Source organism: Rana temporaria, chromosome 8 (assembly GCF_905171775.1).
Source record: "Rana temporaria chromosome 8, aRanTem1.1, whole genome shotgun sequence".
NCBI classification, from domain to species: domain Eukaryota; kingdom Metazoa; phylum Chordata; class Amphibia; order Anura; family Ranidae; genus Rana; species Rana temporaria.
The window spans coordinates 136,715,962-136,731,376 of record NC_053496.1 but is presented as its reverse complement, the minus strand read 5'-3'; the positions used below and the strand labels follow the sequence as shown (position 1 = coordinate 136,731,376).

Below are 15,415 nucleotides of genomic sequence, written 5' to 3'. Positions count from 1 at the left end.
GTGTATTTATTTAATAAAAATAAAATAAAACACCCACTAATCTGCAGTATACAGTAAAACCTTGGTTTGAGGGTAACTTGGTTTGAAAATGTTTTGCAAGACAAGTGTAGCGCCTGTGTACTTTCAGTCCAGGTGCTATTTTAAATTTAGAGGGGGATGAGAGAGCTAATTAGCTCTCATCCAAGTGATTTGTGTAAATTGGGCCTCTGTTCTAGCTGGACTGTATTGTTGGTTCATTCTGTGTTCCTGAGGTGCCTTTCCACCCCTGGGCGACAGGTGGCAGCAGTGGAGTTCAGTCTGGAGCGCCTCTTGCCAGCAGCCAATCAGGAGGGGTTTTCCCTCGCGGGGCATGCTGGGGGAGGGTACTTCTAGAGCAGACGCCATTAGGCAGGGTTTTGTTCCGGGTGTGGCACCCACCTTCAGGGTGTCCCCGCATCACGGGCCCCGGGGATATGGCCTACCAGGCCGGGGTGCACGTGATATGCAGTGTTCTTGGTTCCGGGACCCTATTGGCCCGGGGCAACTGAAGCTATGGCGGGGCCCCAGTGATTGACTGGGTCCCCAAATTCCTAGAAGAGATCCCAAGTGAGTTGTGCTGTTCGGTGGGGAGTCAGCCTGTGGAGAGCCAGAGAGGCAGGCGATCCAACAGGGCCTCGACAATCCATCGGGTATCGTGGTGACCGGACACTGAGAGGTTGGATGTTAGCAACCTGTCAGTCGGTGACCAGTTGAGAACTACCTGAGGGAGATTCAGGCACTAAATTCACTAAGGAAGCTTTACTTCATGATCTACGTTCTGGGACAGGGCCTGTGGCAGAGGTTCCTCCCTGATATTCATTTGCACCAGGTCTGTGGCAGAGACTTGTTCTTATCCAAAGGTTCCGAGTGATACTCTGGCTGCCAGGTCAGTGTGAGAGGCCTGTCCAGGTACACTATACCCATTCCGGCTGGAGTGGCGACAAAAGCAAAGTGCTGTTAGAAGCAGGACTGCTTCTGTATTGTTTAAGCCTGAATCTGCTATTCTTCTCCTCTTCATACATCTCTCCTATCTACCTCAAGTTTATCATGTACCGTGTTGGTACAAATAAAGCACAAGAAAAGACACCCGTTGTCTGGACATTCCGTCATTGCTGCTCTCATCAACTACCCTAGACGTCGGAGCTATAGAGATAACAGGCCATCCCAAATCTAACCAGCGGCTCCTGCGGGGGTAGCGCTACACAAGCAAAATATTTTAATACATTTTGCCTTGATATACAAGCAATGTCTTGATATAAGAGTAGCGTCATGTCACAACTGAGTATAAAAAAGAAGAGAGGAGTCTCTAAGTGTAGCAATATGGTTACATTTAATGAAGGTACAACATTTATAAACTTATTGCCACACTTAGAGGTGCCTCTCTTCTCTTTTATACCCTGTAAAAAATGCTTTGATATACAAGTGCTTTGGATTACAAGCATGTTTCTGGAACGAATTATGCTCACAAACCAAGGTTTTACTGTACTTGTTTTTCACAATTGCCTTCACTCAATATTTGCTTCAAATGACAAAATGAATGAAACATGATTATGACATAAACAGAACTCTGCAATATTGAAAATAATCAAACATGTTCTAACTACCCTTCATGACTCAAATTCAACAATCGATTAAAGTGATTGAAAAGAGCTTGCATGTGTCAAAGTTTTGTATTGTAATGTGACAGAGCTTTAAATGATCTGCTCATCTGTATGTATTTTGCAGTCTTCTCATTTTTTAGACTGCCAAACTAGTGTCTCCCTGACCTCCACTTTATGCTCGTCCGCTTTTGTCTTTATTCCACGCTCCTCCCTGTAATCAGCTGAGACTGCAGCTTATCTCCCCCCTCCTCCTCTAACACCATCTTGTCCCCTGTAACACAAAGGGTGCGAGAGAGGAGGGGGGACAGGGGACACCTGTGGAGGTACTCTGCCTGATGCTCATTCCTTGTCTCCTCCTGGTTCACCAGGACAAAATCAGTCACATCAACATCACTCAACCTGTCACAGAGAACATCTTCATCTCCAAAGACATTCAGCATCTCTGATGTGGCCGGCTCTGCTGTTTCCTTAATAAAACTCCAGGTAAGAACTATCATTTCTATAATATAGAGGTTAAGTAGCCAATCACGTTTTCATAATATTTGATTGTAATTTGCATTTACTCTGCACTTTTTTACATACTTCTAAATATTTTACTACAAATGTTTTCCTGCTCTTTCATTACTACTGACAATAGCAAAATAAATCTTTACATGTATAATAAAACACATATATTCCGTTTAAAGTAATACTAGACATTTTTATATTGGGTTTCACATTGCAAATTAAGCAGCCGTGGTGTATTATTTATTTTATATATAAATGCATCCTCCCCGAAATCTACACCCTATACACATCAATACACACAGATTACTTGATATAGAAATAGTGGAAGGAAATTAGAGGAAAGGGCAATAAACAAAATACAGACCCCCCTGATATTGCTCTAAGAATGTTTTCTTTGGTTCTTTTACTATGAGCAAAAGTTCATTAATATTAGGCGGTGAGTTAGTTTGCTAAGGTGTACATAATAGAACTCTGAGACCCGTACAGGCTCAGCATTGCCCAAGGCATAAGGTAAACCTGACATGAGAGAAACAACTTCTTTCTGAAAATACAAGCAGCCTGACTGTTATACTAACCCTTAGCTTTAATACTTTTGAAGTCAATTATAGAGAATCACGATCATAGGTGTGCACAGCCTATTGCATTAGGGTGTGCACCCCAAAGCTCAAACACATATGCATGTATGTGCATGTGTATATATACTGATGGTGTCAATAAGGTAGTGGACGGTGTTAGTACTTTTTATTTTTATTTATTTAATTTTTTATTATTTAAAAAATATATATATATTATTTTTTTATTTTTTAGGAGCCCCATTAGAGGGCTTTAGTGAAATATCAGGGGTCTAAACACTGTGAATCTGCACCACACGGGGTGATTAGGGTGTGCCCAGGCACACCTGGCACACCCTGTGCGCACGCCTATGATCACGATACATATACAGATGAGGAAAATTGATAAAAAGACAAGTGTCCTCTTCTGCATACTTGGTTTTGATCATCATTTAAAGTAAAAAAACGGGAAAAACACTGCGCTAAACAAAAAATTGAAAATGCTGCTAGTACCAAAAATATAGATACAAATATTTAAGCAAAATAAAGAAAAGAAGAGGTACAGCGCAAATTCTAGTGTATAGAAATTCTGATGTGATACCAAAAAATTCCTGGCGTGACACAAATAAGTGAAGGTGACACAAAATCGTAAGGTCAATTGCTATGCATCACTGAAACTAAACAATTGACTATAAATAAAAATGCACGTGAAAAACCAAAATAACTTGTAAATGAAAACAATATATGAATGTGTATAAAGTCTGTGAATGAATGAGATTGTGCAAGCAAAAAAGACTACAGGTGAGGTATTAGTCCATATGCTCCCAGATATCTTAAAGAAAACTTCTTTAAAAGAGTGAACTTCACAGCGAATGTCTTCAGAGAAAAGGATAGTACAGGGCTGACACAACCTTCCACCAAGGCACACCTGAGTGACAAAACAATGCCCTTACCAGATGTGGAGACCACAACGGTGGTCAGACTGGACCCGGGTATATTTAGAGTCACCCAAATTTTGTGTCACCTTCACTTATTTGTGTCACGCCAGGAATTTTTTGGTATCACATCAGAATTTCTATACACTAGAATTTGCGCTGTACCTCTTCTTTTCATCATTTAAAGTAGTTGAAGCATCAGTGTGCAATCTGCATTTTCAAAATGAGCTCAGCGATGGAAGCTTTCATGACAGAATTCTGTGATGGAATGTGATGCAAATATAGCTTTTTATTGAGTCATTTGGCTCACTATGCCTGGTTGGACCAGGTGTCAGAGGAACACACTCAGGAAGAGTTAAAAATTTTAATTAAAGTAGTATTTAACCCAAAACCAATATTGTAATATAATGCAGCTTGCCAGTTCTTAGATGTGGTGTTTTTTTTTTCTTCTTCTTTTTTTCCCTTTCTGTTTTTAACCGGTAAACTGTCCAGTAACAAACCTGCCGTATTAGAGGGCCAACAGCCGTGGCCAAAAGTTTTGAGAATGACACAAATATTCATTTTCACAAAGTCTGCTGCCTGAGGGGCAGATCCACAAAGAACCGCCCCGCGCAGCGTATCAGAGATACGCTACGCCGCCGTAACTTACTTGTGTTATCTTCGAATCCTTAAAGATTTTGCCCTGTAAATTACGGCGGCGTAGTCTATCTCTGGCGGCGGAATTCAAATCGGCGATAAGGGGGCGTGTATCATTTAAATGAAGCGCGTCCCCGCGCCGAATGAACTGCGCATGCGCCGTCCCTAAATTTCCTGCCGTGCATTGCGCTAAATGATGTCGCAAGGACGTCATTTTTTTTAACATAGACGTGAATTACGTCCATCCCGATTCACGGACGACTTCCGCAAAAAAAAAAAAATTCAAAATAAACGCGAGAACGATGGCCATACTTAACATGGCAGGTCTAACTATACGCGACGAAATACCAGCTTTAACTATACGCCGGAAAAAGCCGACTAGAGACGCCATAAAAAAATGCGCCGGCTGCTCGTACGTTCGTGGATCGTCGGAAATAGCTAATTTGCATACTCAACGCGGATTACGACGGGAACGCCACCCAGCGGACGCCAAAGAATTGCATCTTAGATCCAAAGGCGTACGAAGCCGTACACCTGTTGGATCTAACCCAGATGCCGTTGTATCTTGGTTTGAGGATTCAAACCAAAGATACGACGCGGGTAATTTGAAAGTACGCCGGCGTACTTATTAGTAGATACGCCGGCATACTCGCTCTGTGGATCTGCCCCTTAGTTTTTATGATGGAAATGTGCATGTACTCCAGAACTTGATGAAGAGTGATGAGATGAATTGCAATTAATTGCAAAGTCCCTCTTTTGACATGAAAATTAAGTTAATTCCATAAAATAAAAAAAACATTTCCACTGCATTTGTAAAAAATTATTTAGGGCGGCCAAGAAAATCCAGCAAGCGCCAGGGCTGAGTTAATTCAGCAATTCAGCTGTGGGATCGGGCCACCACCAGTGCAGATCTTACTCGGGAATGGCAGCAGGCAGGTGTAAGTGCATCTACACGCACAGTGAGGAGAAGACTTTTGGAGGATGGTCTGGTGTCAAGAAGGGCCGAAAATAAGTCACTTTTCTTTAGGAAAAACATCCAGGAGGGACTGATATTCTGCAAAAGATGCAGGGATTGGACTGCTAAGAAGTGGGGTAAAGTCATATTCTGTGATGAATCCCCTTTCCCATTGTTTGGGGCATCCAGAAAAAAACATTGTCAGGAGAAGAAAAGGTAAAACATCCTAAGACCATTCATATGTGGGGTTGCTTCTCAGCCAAGGGAGTGGTCTCACTCACAATTTTCTCTAAGAACACAGCCATGCATAAAGAATGGTCCAAACACATCCTCCGCAACACAACTTCTCCCAACCATCCTAGAACAGCTTGGTGATGAACAATGCCTTTTCCAGCATGATGGAGCACCTTGCCATAAGGCAAAAGTGGTAACTAAGTGGCTTGCGGAACAAAACATTGAGATTTTGTGTCCATGGCCAGGAAACTCCCCAAACCCATTGAGAACTTTTTTTCCATCCTACTCCTTTGAATTTTCTCATCACAATAATCAGAAACATTTTGTTTATTTGACCTCAAACTGTCAAGGATTGATTTCCTGACACAATTTCAGGATTAAACCCATTCTGCCGTTTGATTCAAATTAATAAGGTGAAATATGCCGTCCAGACAAAGAATCTACATCTCTCACCTTCCAGCTTCTCAGCCCAACAGGCAGTGACTGGGCCTATCCAGTTCTGGGATCATTCTGGATTTTTTTTTTTACTTTTGTATGGCCAGCCTTAAAGTTATGTTTCTTGAGCACTCCACATCCCTTCCTGTGCCTCAGTATTGATTGCTATTTTCATCCAACCAGTTTAAAGGACATGTACTATTTACGTGCACTTTCTATATATTTTATTTACTGTAACAGGTTCCACTTTCCTTATTTTAAAACTTAATGACTAACATTTTACATATCTGTGTTATATTTCAAAGATGCCAAGGAAAAAGGACATTGCCCTACTAAAGATCTGTGCGCAAAAAGTACACTTTATAGGGGTTGTAAAGGTTTGTTTTTTTATTTTCGAAATAGGTTCCTTTTAAGCTAGTGCATTGTTGGTTTGATTTCCCTTCTAAATTTTTTTTTTCTTTTGTCTGAATTTCTCACTTCCTGTTTCTTCTCAGTAAGCTTTCCACCATCATCCGAGCGGTGGAAAGTAATTTAGAACAGCTTACTGAGGAAGAACAGGAAGTGAGAAATTCAGACAAAGAAAACAAAGAAAAAAAACATTTAGAAGGGAAATGGAAGGAAAAGGTAAGTGGACCAACAATGTGCTAGCTTAAAGGAACCTATTTAGAAAATAAAAAACAAACCTTTACAACCCCTTTTAAGCAGTAATAGTCAGGTGCAGGAGGCTGCAGGTCAACCATGAATTGGTGACGCTACCAGAGTAATCAGGGAGAGTCTGAGACGTTGCTGTCTTTTTTTTTTTATTATTGATTTTCCCATTTTGCATTGTTTTTATTTTAAAGCAGTTTTCAATTAAAATAAGCATGTTGGTAAATGCCATTCTAGAAATGAAGAAAAATTACATATTATTGTAAATGTAGCTTATGGTAAGCTTAAAACATATACTATCATTTTAATATAAGTGGACAGGAAGGTTTAGTTTACATGCATATGAGCAGCTGAGCAAATCTGATATCCTTCTGGCTTAAAGAGACTTTCTGGCTCCCCTGAGCTAGTGCTTTCCCTCAGCTGTATCTGACCTTCTTACAACTGGCTAAGCTAACAATCACCTGATAGCTTTGTACAGAATTCCCCGCGGCTCAGCCTTCACTGCCAGTTTCTACAGTTTTTCTGGCTCAGAGTAATACCATCTCCTCTGTGTAAGGAACTGGGTTAGTCTGAACTGAGGCGTGCACAGGAAATTCATAGGAATCTATAAAAAATCGGTCTCTCATCATATGGATGTAGGCAAGCGTCGGTAAAAAAAAAAAAAAAAAAAAAAAGGCAATGAGGAGATGTTTACCTCATTGCAGGAAAACTCTGCTGACTAATATTTTTATCTAAATTAATGATATAATCTTTTCTGTTAAAAAAAAAAAAAAGTTGTGTTTTTTTTTGTTGTTTTTTTTTAAATGCATACTATTAAAATCACATACAAATGAGACAATAATACATAATAAAATATAATAATAATAATAATAATAATAATAATAATAATAATAATAATAATAATAATATTAATAATAAATAAAATAATAATACATTAAATAAAATTGGAAATATTCTCCTCAGTATGTTATACTTTAGCAAGTGTTAACCAGAAACAAAACAATTGTTATCCGTGATGAACAAAGATGTGCTTTCCTTTCTGTTTCCTGCATTAGTTAAACAGGGAGCATGGTCTCTATTTTCTCACAATGATCACAATTTGGCAAATCAAATAGCTTTTAGTTCATTTTATTTAGTGATTTTTGTATTTGTGTTTTTGTACTTTTTTGTGTGAATGCTAGGACTCATTCACACAGGTGCTTAGCACCGTGCAGCGTGAAGAGCACTTTGTTTACTTTTTCTACTAGTGCTGAGCTGCATGCAGGCAGCCAATAAAAAATTATGGGGCAAATCCACAGAGATCTGCACCCGCGCAGCGTATCAGAGATACGCTACGCCGCCGTACCTTACCTGGCTTTAAATCGAATCCTTAAAGATTTTGCGCCGTAAGTTACGGCGGCGTAGTCTATCTCTGGCGGCGGAATTCAAATCGGCAATTAGGGGGAGTGTTTCATTTAAATGAAGCGCGTCCCCACGCCGAATGAACTGCGCATGCGCCATCCCTAAATTTCCCGCCGTGCATTGCGCTAAATGACATCGCTAGGACGTCATTTTTTTAACATAGACGTGAATTACATCCATCCGGATTCACGGACGACTTACGCAAAAAAGAAAAAAATTCAAATTAAAAGCGGGAACGACGGCCATACTTAACATGGCAAGTCTAACTATACGCCGCAAAACACCAGCTTTAACTATACGCCGGAAAAAGCCAACTAGAGACGACGTAAAATAATGCGACAGCCGCGTGTACGTTCGTGGATCGTCGGAAATAGCTAATTTGCATACTCGACGCGGAAAACGACACGAACTCCACCCAGCGGATGCCCAGCAGACGCCAAAGTATTGCACCTACGATCCGAAGGCCTACAAAGCCGTACGCCTGTCGGATCTAACCCAGATGCTGTTGTATCTTGGTTTGAGGATTCAAACTAAAGATACGACGCGGGTAATTTGAAAGTACGCCGGCGTATCAGTAGATACGCCGGCGTACTCGCTCTGTGGATCTGCCCCTATGTTTGTATAGGCTCTTAACAGCTGAGTTTAACAGGTACACAGGAACAGGTGCACAGACTGTGTGAATGAGCCCTTCTGTTTGTGAAAAAAAAATAGTAAGAAAGATTAGTGGCTTGTTTTTGACACAAGAACAAGTAATAAATAGCTGAAAGGAGTTAAAAATTTTAAAGCACTCGTGAAAACAACTTTCATTCAGCCTTCCCCATTGGCTCCAGTGTATTATGTCAAAACTGTAAAATGTCATCAAAATCTCAAGATTTTCACCAAAATTTTAGGAAACTTTTTTCCCTGATCATGTGATAGGCTCACTGCTTTTCCTGTAAATTGTTGTCTAAAGCCGCCTTACTTGCGTATGTTAGACTGCATACAATGTAATTAATGAAATCTGAGCTATTACAGCCAACAGAATTAAAACCCAACTCCAGTCAAATCTTTTTATTTTGTTTTATATTAAGCAGAGAAGAACCAGTGCCTGACCAAGAAAAAACACATTTTTAGTAGAATGAAGGATTAGAACTTCTGACAATGTTTCTTTGCTGTCCTTAATTTTCTGTCCTAGCAAATCCCACACCTTCAATGTTTTTTACAGATGTTATAGCATAGTTTCTATAATAGGGGTTAATGAAAGAAATAAAAAATAAATAAAAACCTATGATCCAATGAAAGAAACCAGCAAGTTTCCAAGAGTCCAAAGTTTGATAACAATTGATTCGTAGTCAATAGAGCCAACACGTTTTGGGGGCCAAACACACTCCCCTTCACCAGGGCTCCAAAACAAATACAAATACAAAGGTTATAAATCTAGAGATAAAAGGTCATAAAAATATGATAATACATGATAATTATATTTTTGCATTTGTATTATAATTTTTTAGATTTATTTATCTTTAGAAAAACTTTTTTGCTTAAATGTGCATCCTCACAGGGTTGATACTGTGGATGCATCAGTAAACATGTGCCAACGTCCCGATAATTTGAGAATTAATACTTATTTTTAACTAGACATTTGGGGGCAGATCCACATACATCTGCGTCGGGCGCTATGGGCCAGATTCTCATACATTAACGTTGCTCCTGGGCAGCGTAATGTATGTGCTGTACGCTACACCGCCGCAGGTTTACAGGTTTACATCCTGATTCTCAGAACACTTACCTGTAAACTTGCGGCGGTGTATTGTTAATTCGCTCTGCGCAAGCCCGCCCAATTCAAATGGGGCGGGCACCATTTAAATTAGGCGCGCTCCCGCGCCGAGCGTACTGCGCATGCTCCGTCGGGTAAATTACCCGATGTGCATTGTGCTAAATGACGTCGCCCCGACGTCATTTGCTTAGACGTTTACGTAAATGGCGTCCAGCGCCATTCACGGACGTCTTACGCAAACAACGTATTTTTTTTAAACTTCGACGCGGGAACGACGGCCATAGTTAACATTGGTTGCCCCTGCTAATAGGGGCAACCTTACGCGTCGCGTACGCTACGGAAACAACGTAAATTCTCAGCGTCGGACGCGCGTAGGTTCGGGAATCTCGCGTACTTACCTCATTTGCATAGACGACGGGGAAAACGACGATGCGACACCTAGCGGCAGGAAAAAAAAATACTTTTAAGATCTGACAGCGTAACAGCCTTACGCATGTCAGATCTAATGGGTATCTATGCGCAACTGATTCTAAGAATCAGTCGCATAGATACCCGGGGCCAGATGAGGAGTTACGACGGCGCTAATGGTGTTGCGCCGTCGTAACGCCTTTGAGAATCTGACCCAGTGTATCTAAGATACGCTACGCCGCCGTAACTTATCTTTTTTAGTTTGAATCCACAACGAATCCGCGCCGTAAGTTACGGCGGCCTAGTGTATCTCTCGCGGCGTAAGGGCGCGGAATTCAAATGGCTGTGATGGGGGCATGTTTTATGTTAATACGTTGGGGGCCATATTTTGACGATTATTATATTGTTACTTATAAATGTACTTTTTTTATATATTTTTCTACTAATAAATATCTATAGATTTTTATATTCAATACCTGTGTGCCGTTTAAAGTCCAAGCGTCTAGTTAAAAATTATTTATTGTTAGATTTATGATCTTTGAATTTGTACTTGTGTTGTAGCCCCAATGAAAGGGGGGGGTTTGGTCCCCAAAATGAGTTAGTTCTATTTTGCTTTGAATCAATTCTATAATTGTATTACTTCAGACTCTCTTGGATGTTTAGGGCCAGATTCATAAAGAAGATACGACGGCGTATCTCCTGATACGACCGGCCGGATTCGGAGATACGACGGCGTATCTATGCGCCTGATTCATAGAATCAGGTTACGCATAGATCTCCCTAAGATCCGACAGGTGTAAGCAGGCCCAGACTGGGATAAAAAATAGGCCCGGGCATTTTGGATTGAGCAGCCCGTGACATGTTAACCGGCCCTTTCCCCACTCTTAACCCTGACGGAATCCCGGAAGAGGTGTGTGTGTGTGTGTGTGTGTGGGGGAGGGTAGACGAGGGGGGACCAGGAAAGGGCATAGGGGGTGGAGAGCACAGGGAATAACCTTGAGAACATGGGGTGGGGTGAGAGCACAAGTGAGGCAGGGAACACAGGGAGGAATAGGAGAGCACAGGGGGGCAGCGAGAGCATGGGGGAGGTGGAGAGCACAGGGAGGTGGCAGAGAGCACGGGGGGGGGGGGTGGTGTGTGGAGATTACAGGGGGCGGGGAGAGCATGGGGGGATGTGGAGAGCATGGGGGGATGTAGAGAGTGGGGAGCACAGGGGGGGATGTGGAGAGCACAGGGGGATGTGGAGAGCACAGGGAGATGTGGAGAGCACAGGGGGATGTGGAGAGAACAGGGGGATGTGGAGAGCACAGGGGGGATGTGGAGAGCACAGGGGGGATGTGGAGTGTGGAGAGCACAGGGGGGGGGATGTGGAGAGCACAGGGGGGAGATGTGGAGCAAAGGGGGGAGATGTGGAGAGCTCAGGGGGAAGATGTGGAGAGCTCAGGGGGGATGTGGAGAGAACAGGGGGGATGTGGAGAGAACAGGGGGGATGTGGAGAGAACAGGGGGGATGTGGAGAGCACAGGGGGGATGTGGAGAGCACAGGGGGATGTGGAGTGTGGAGAGCACAGGGGGGATGTGGAGAGCTCAGGGGAGATGTGGAGAGCACAGGGGGGATGTGGAGTGTGGAGAGCACAGGGGGGATGTGGAGTGTGGAGAGCACAGGGGGATGTGGAGTGTGGAGAGCACAGGGGGGGATGTGGAGTGTGGAGAGCACAGGGGGGATGTGGAGTGTGGAGAACACAGGGGGGATGTGGAGAGCACAGGGGGGATGTGGAGAGCACAGGGGTGGTGTGGAGAGCACAGGGGGGATGTGGAGAGCACAGGGGGGATGTGGAGAGCACAGGGGGATGTGGAGAGCACAGGGGCGATGTGGAGTGGGGAGAGCACAGGGGGGATGTGGAGTGTGGAGAGCACAGGGGGGGATGTGGAGTGTGGAGAGCACAGGGGGGGGTGTGGAGTGTGTAGAGCAGCCAGGGGGGATGTGGAGAGCACAGGGGGGGATGTGGAGAGCACAGGGGGGATGTGGAGTGTGGCGAGCACAGGGGGGATATGGAGAGCACAGGGGGGATGTGGAGAGAACAGGGGGGATGTGGAGAGAACAGGGGGGATGTGGAGAGCACAGGGGGGATGTGGAGAGCACAGGGGGGATGTGGAGAGCACAGGGGGGATGTGGAGAGCTCAGGGGGGATGTGGAGAGCACAGGGGTGATGTGAAGTGTGGAGAGCACAGGGGGTATGTGAAGTGAGGAGAGCACAGGGGTGGATGTGGAGAGCACAGGGGGGATGTGGAGTGTGGAGAGCACAGGGGGGATGTGGAGTGTGGAGAGCACATGGGAGGGGGGAGAGCTTGGGGAGGATGTGGAAAGCACAGGGGGGAGGAGGAGAGCACGGGGGGGATGTGGAGTGTGGAGAGCACAGGGGGGATGTGGAGAGTACAGGGGAGGGGGGAGAGCTTGGGGGATGTGGAAAGCACAGGGGGGAGGAAGAGAGCACAGGGGGGTGTGGAGAGCACATGGGGGATGTGGAGTGTGGAGAGCACAGGGGGGGATGTGGAGAGCACAGGGGAGGGGGGAGAGCTTGGGGGGATGTGGAAAGCACAGGGGGAGGAAGAGAGCACAGGGGGGGATGTGGAGAGCACATGGGGGATGTGGAGTGTGGAGAGCACAGGGGGGGATGTGGGGAGCACGGAGCGGACGGACAGCAAAGAGGGGGATGTGGACAGCACAGGGGGGTGTGGACAGCACAGGGGGGATGTGGACAGCACAGGGCGGGGGGTGTGGACAGCAAAGGGCGGGGGGTGTGGACAGCAAAGGGGGGATGTGGACAGCACAGGGATGTGGACAGCACAGGTAGGGGGGTGTGGACAGCACAGGTAGGGGGGTGTGGACAGCACAGGTAGGGGGGTGTGGACAGCACAGGGGGGATGTGGGCAGCACAGGTAGGCGGTGTGGACAGCACAGGTAGGGGGGTGGTGACAGCACAGGTAGGGGGGTGTGGACAGCACAGGGGGGGGGATGTGGACAGCACAGGGGGATGTGGACAGGGGGGGATGTGGACAGCACAGGGGGGTGTGGACAGCACAGGTAGGGGGGATGTGGACAGCACAGGGGGGATGTGGACAGCACAGGTAGGGGGGGTGTGGACAGCACAGGTAGGGGGGTGTGGACAGCACAGGCAGGGGGGTGTGGACAGCACAGGCAGGGGGTGTGGACAGCACAGGCAGGGGGTGTGGACAGCACAGGCAGGGGGGTGTGGACAGCACAGGCAGGGGGGTGTGGACAGCACAGGCAGGGGGATGTGGACAGCACAGGGGGGATGTGGACAGCACAGGGGGGAATGTGGACAGCACAGGGGGGGATGTGGACAGCACAGGGGGGGTGGACAGCACAGGGGGGGGGGGGTGGACAGCACAGGGGGGGTGTGGACAGCACAGGGGGGGGGGTGTGGACATCACAGGGGGGATGTGGACAGCACAGGGGGGGGATGTGGACAGCACAGGGGGGGGGGATGTGGACAGCACAGGTAGGGGGTGTGGACAGCACAGGGCGGGAGTGTGGACAGCACAGGGGGGTTGTGGACAGCACAGGGGGGGTGTGGACAGCACAGGGGGGGTGTGGACAGCACAGGGGGGGATGTGGACAGCACAGGGGGGATGTGGACAGCACAGGGGGATGTGGACATCACAGGGGGGGGTGGGCAGCACAGGGGGGTGATGTGGACAGCACAGGGGGGGATGATGTGGACAGCACAGGGGGGGGATGTGGACAGCACAGGGGGGGATGTGGACAGCACAGGGGGGATGTGGACAGCACAAGGGGGGTGTGGACAGCACAGGGGGGGATGTGGACAGCACAGGGGGGGGTGATGTGGACAGCACAGGGGGGGTGATGTGGACAGCACAGGGGGGATGTGGACAGCACAGGGGGGGGGGGTGATGTGGACAGCACAGGGGGGGGGGGGTGATGTGGACAGCACAGGGGGGGTGATGTGGACAGCACAGGGGGGGTGATGTGGACAGCACAGGGGGGATGTGGACATCACAGGGGGGGGGGTGTGGACATCACAGGGGGGGGTGTGGACATCACAGGGGGGGTGTGGACATCACAGGGGGGATGTGGATATCACAGGGGGGGGGATGTGGACATCACAGGGGGGGGGATGTGGACAGCACAGGGGGGTGATGTGGACAGCACAGGGGGGTGATGTGGACAGCACAGGGGGGGGGATGTGGACAGCACAGGGGGGGGGATGTGGACAGCACAGGGGGGATGTGGACAGCACAGGGGGGGGGATGTGGACAGCACAGGGGGGGGGATGTGGACAGCACAGGGGGGGATGTGGACAGCACAGGGGGGGGATGTGGACATCACAGGGGGGATGTGGACAGCACAGGGGGGGATGTGGACAGCACAGGGGGGTGATGTGGACAGCACAGGGGGGGATGTGGACAGCACAGGGGGGGATGTGGACAGCACAGGGGGGGATGTGGACAGCACAGGGGGGATGTGGACAGCACAGGGGGGGATGTGGACAGCACAGGGGGGGGATGTGGACAGCACAGGGGGGGATGTGGACAGCACAGGGGGGGGGATGTGGACAGCACAGGGGGGGGATGTGGACAGCACGGGGGGGATGTGGACAGCACAGGGGGGACCTTTCCGAGACCTGCAGGAGGAAGATGAAGAGAGTGATTGTTCTATATGCAGCAGCCCCCACTGCTCCTTTTATCCAGGTTACAGGAGGGGGGGCTGTACTCACGGTTTCTGTCATCAGGGCGGGCATTATCCTCCGGGCATCGTGGGACCTTTCTCGGCAGGAGACAGCAGCTCTAGCTCCTCCCCATTCTTAGTCACACCCCCATCACCGACGGCTGACCAATACAGGCGGCCGTATAGTAGCTGTGTCATGTAGCTGCTCCTTCTTTGGTTCCGTCCTCCCAGCGCCGATGGCTGAGTTTAGCTGACAGCCGTGCGGCCGCGGAGAGGCTAGCTGAGTGGCGCGGGCTTAAAGAACAGCCTAGCTCTCTTGGGCCCTGCAAGGACTTGCAGCCTGGTGGCCCTAGCGGCCGCGGCACACAGGGCATTTGCCCGGTTTGCCCTATGGCCAATCCGGGCCTGGGTGTAAGTGACTTACACTGTCGGAGCCTAGGCTGCAATTCTAGGCCGGCCGCTAGGTGGCGATTCCATTGCGGTCGGCGTAGAATATGCAAATGAGTCGTTTCGCCGATTCACGAACGTACGCTTTGCCCGTCGCTGTAAATGTACGCCGTTTCCGTAGCGATATGCGGCGTAAAGATAAAGATGCCTCCTAGGTGGTCTAGCCAATGTTA

At 47.4% G+C, this 15,415-nt stretch overlaps 1 protein-coding gene across 1 annotated transcript in view; it reads left to right on the top strand.

Moving 5' to 3' along the window:
- The first annotated feature begins 1,787 nt into the window (after positions 1 to 1,787).
- GPRIN2 (G protein regulated inducer of neurite outgrowth 2) overlaps positions 1,788 to 15,415 on the top strand; it is a 74,780-nt gene continuing 61,152 nt past the window's right edge. The window contains exon 1 of the mRNA XM_040320746.1: positions 1,788 to 2,102. The gene's annotated coding sequence lies outside the window, so the exon portion shown is untranslated. The remainder of the gene's footprint in view (positions 2,103 to 15,415) is intronic.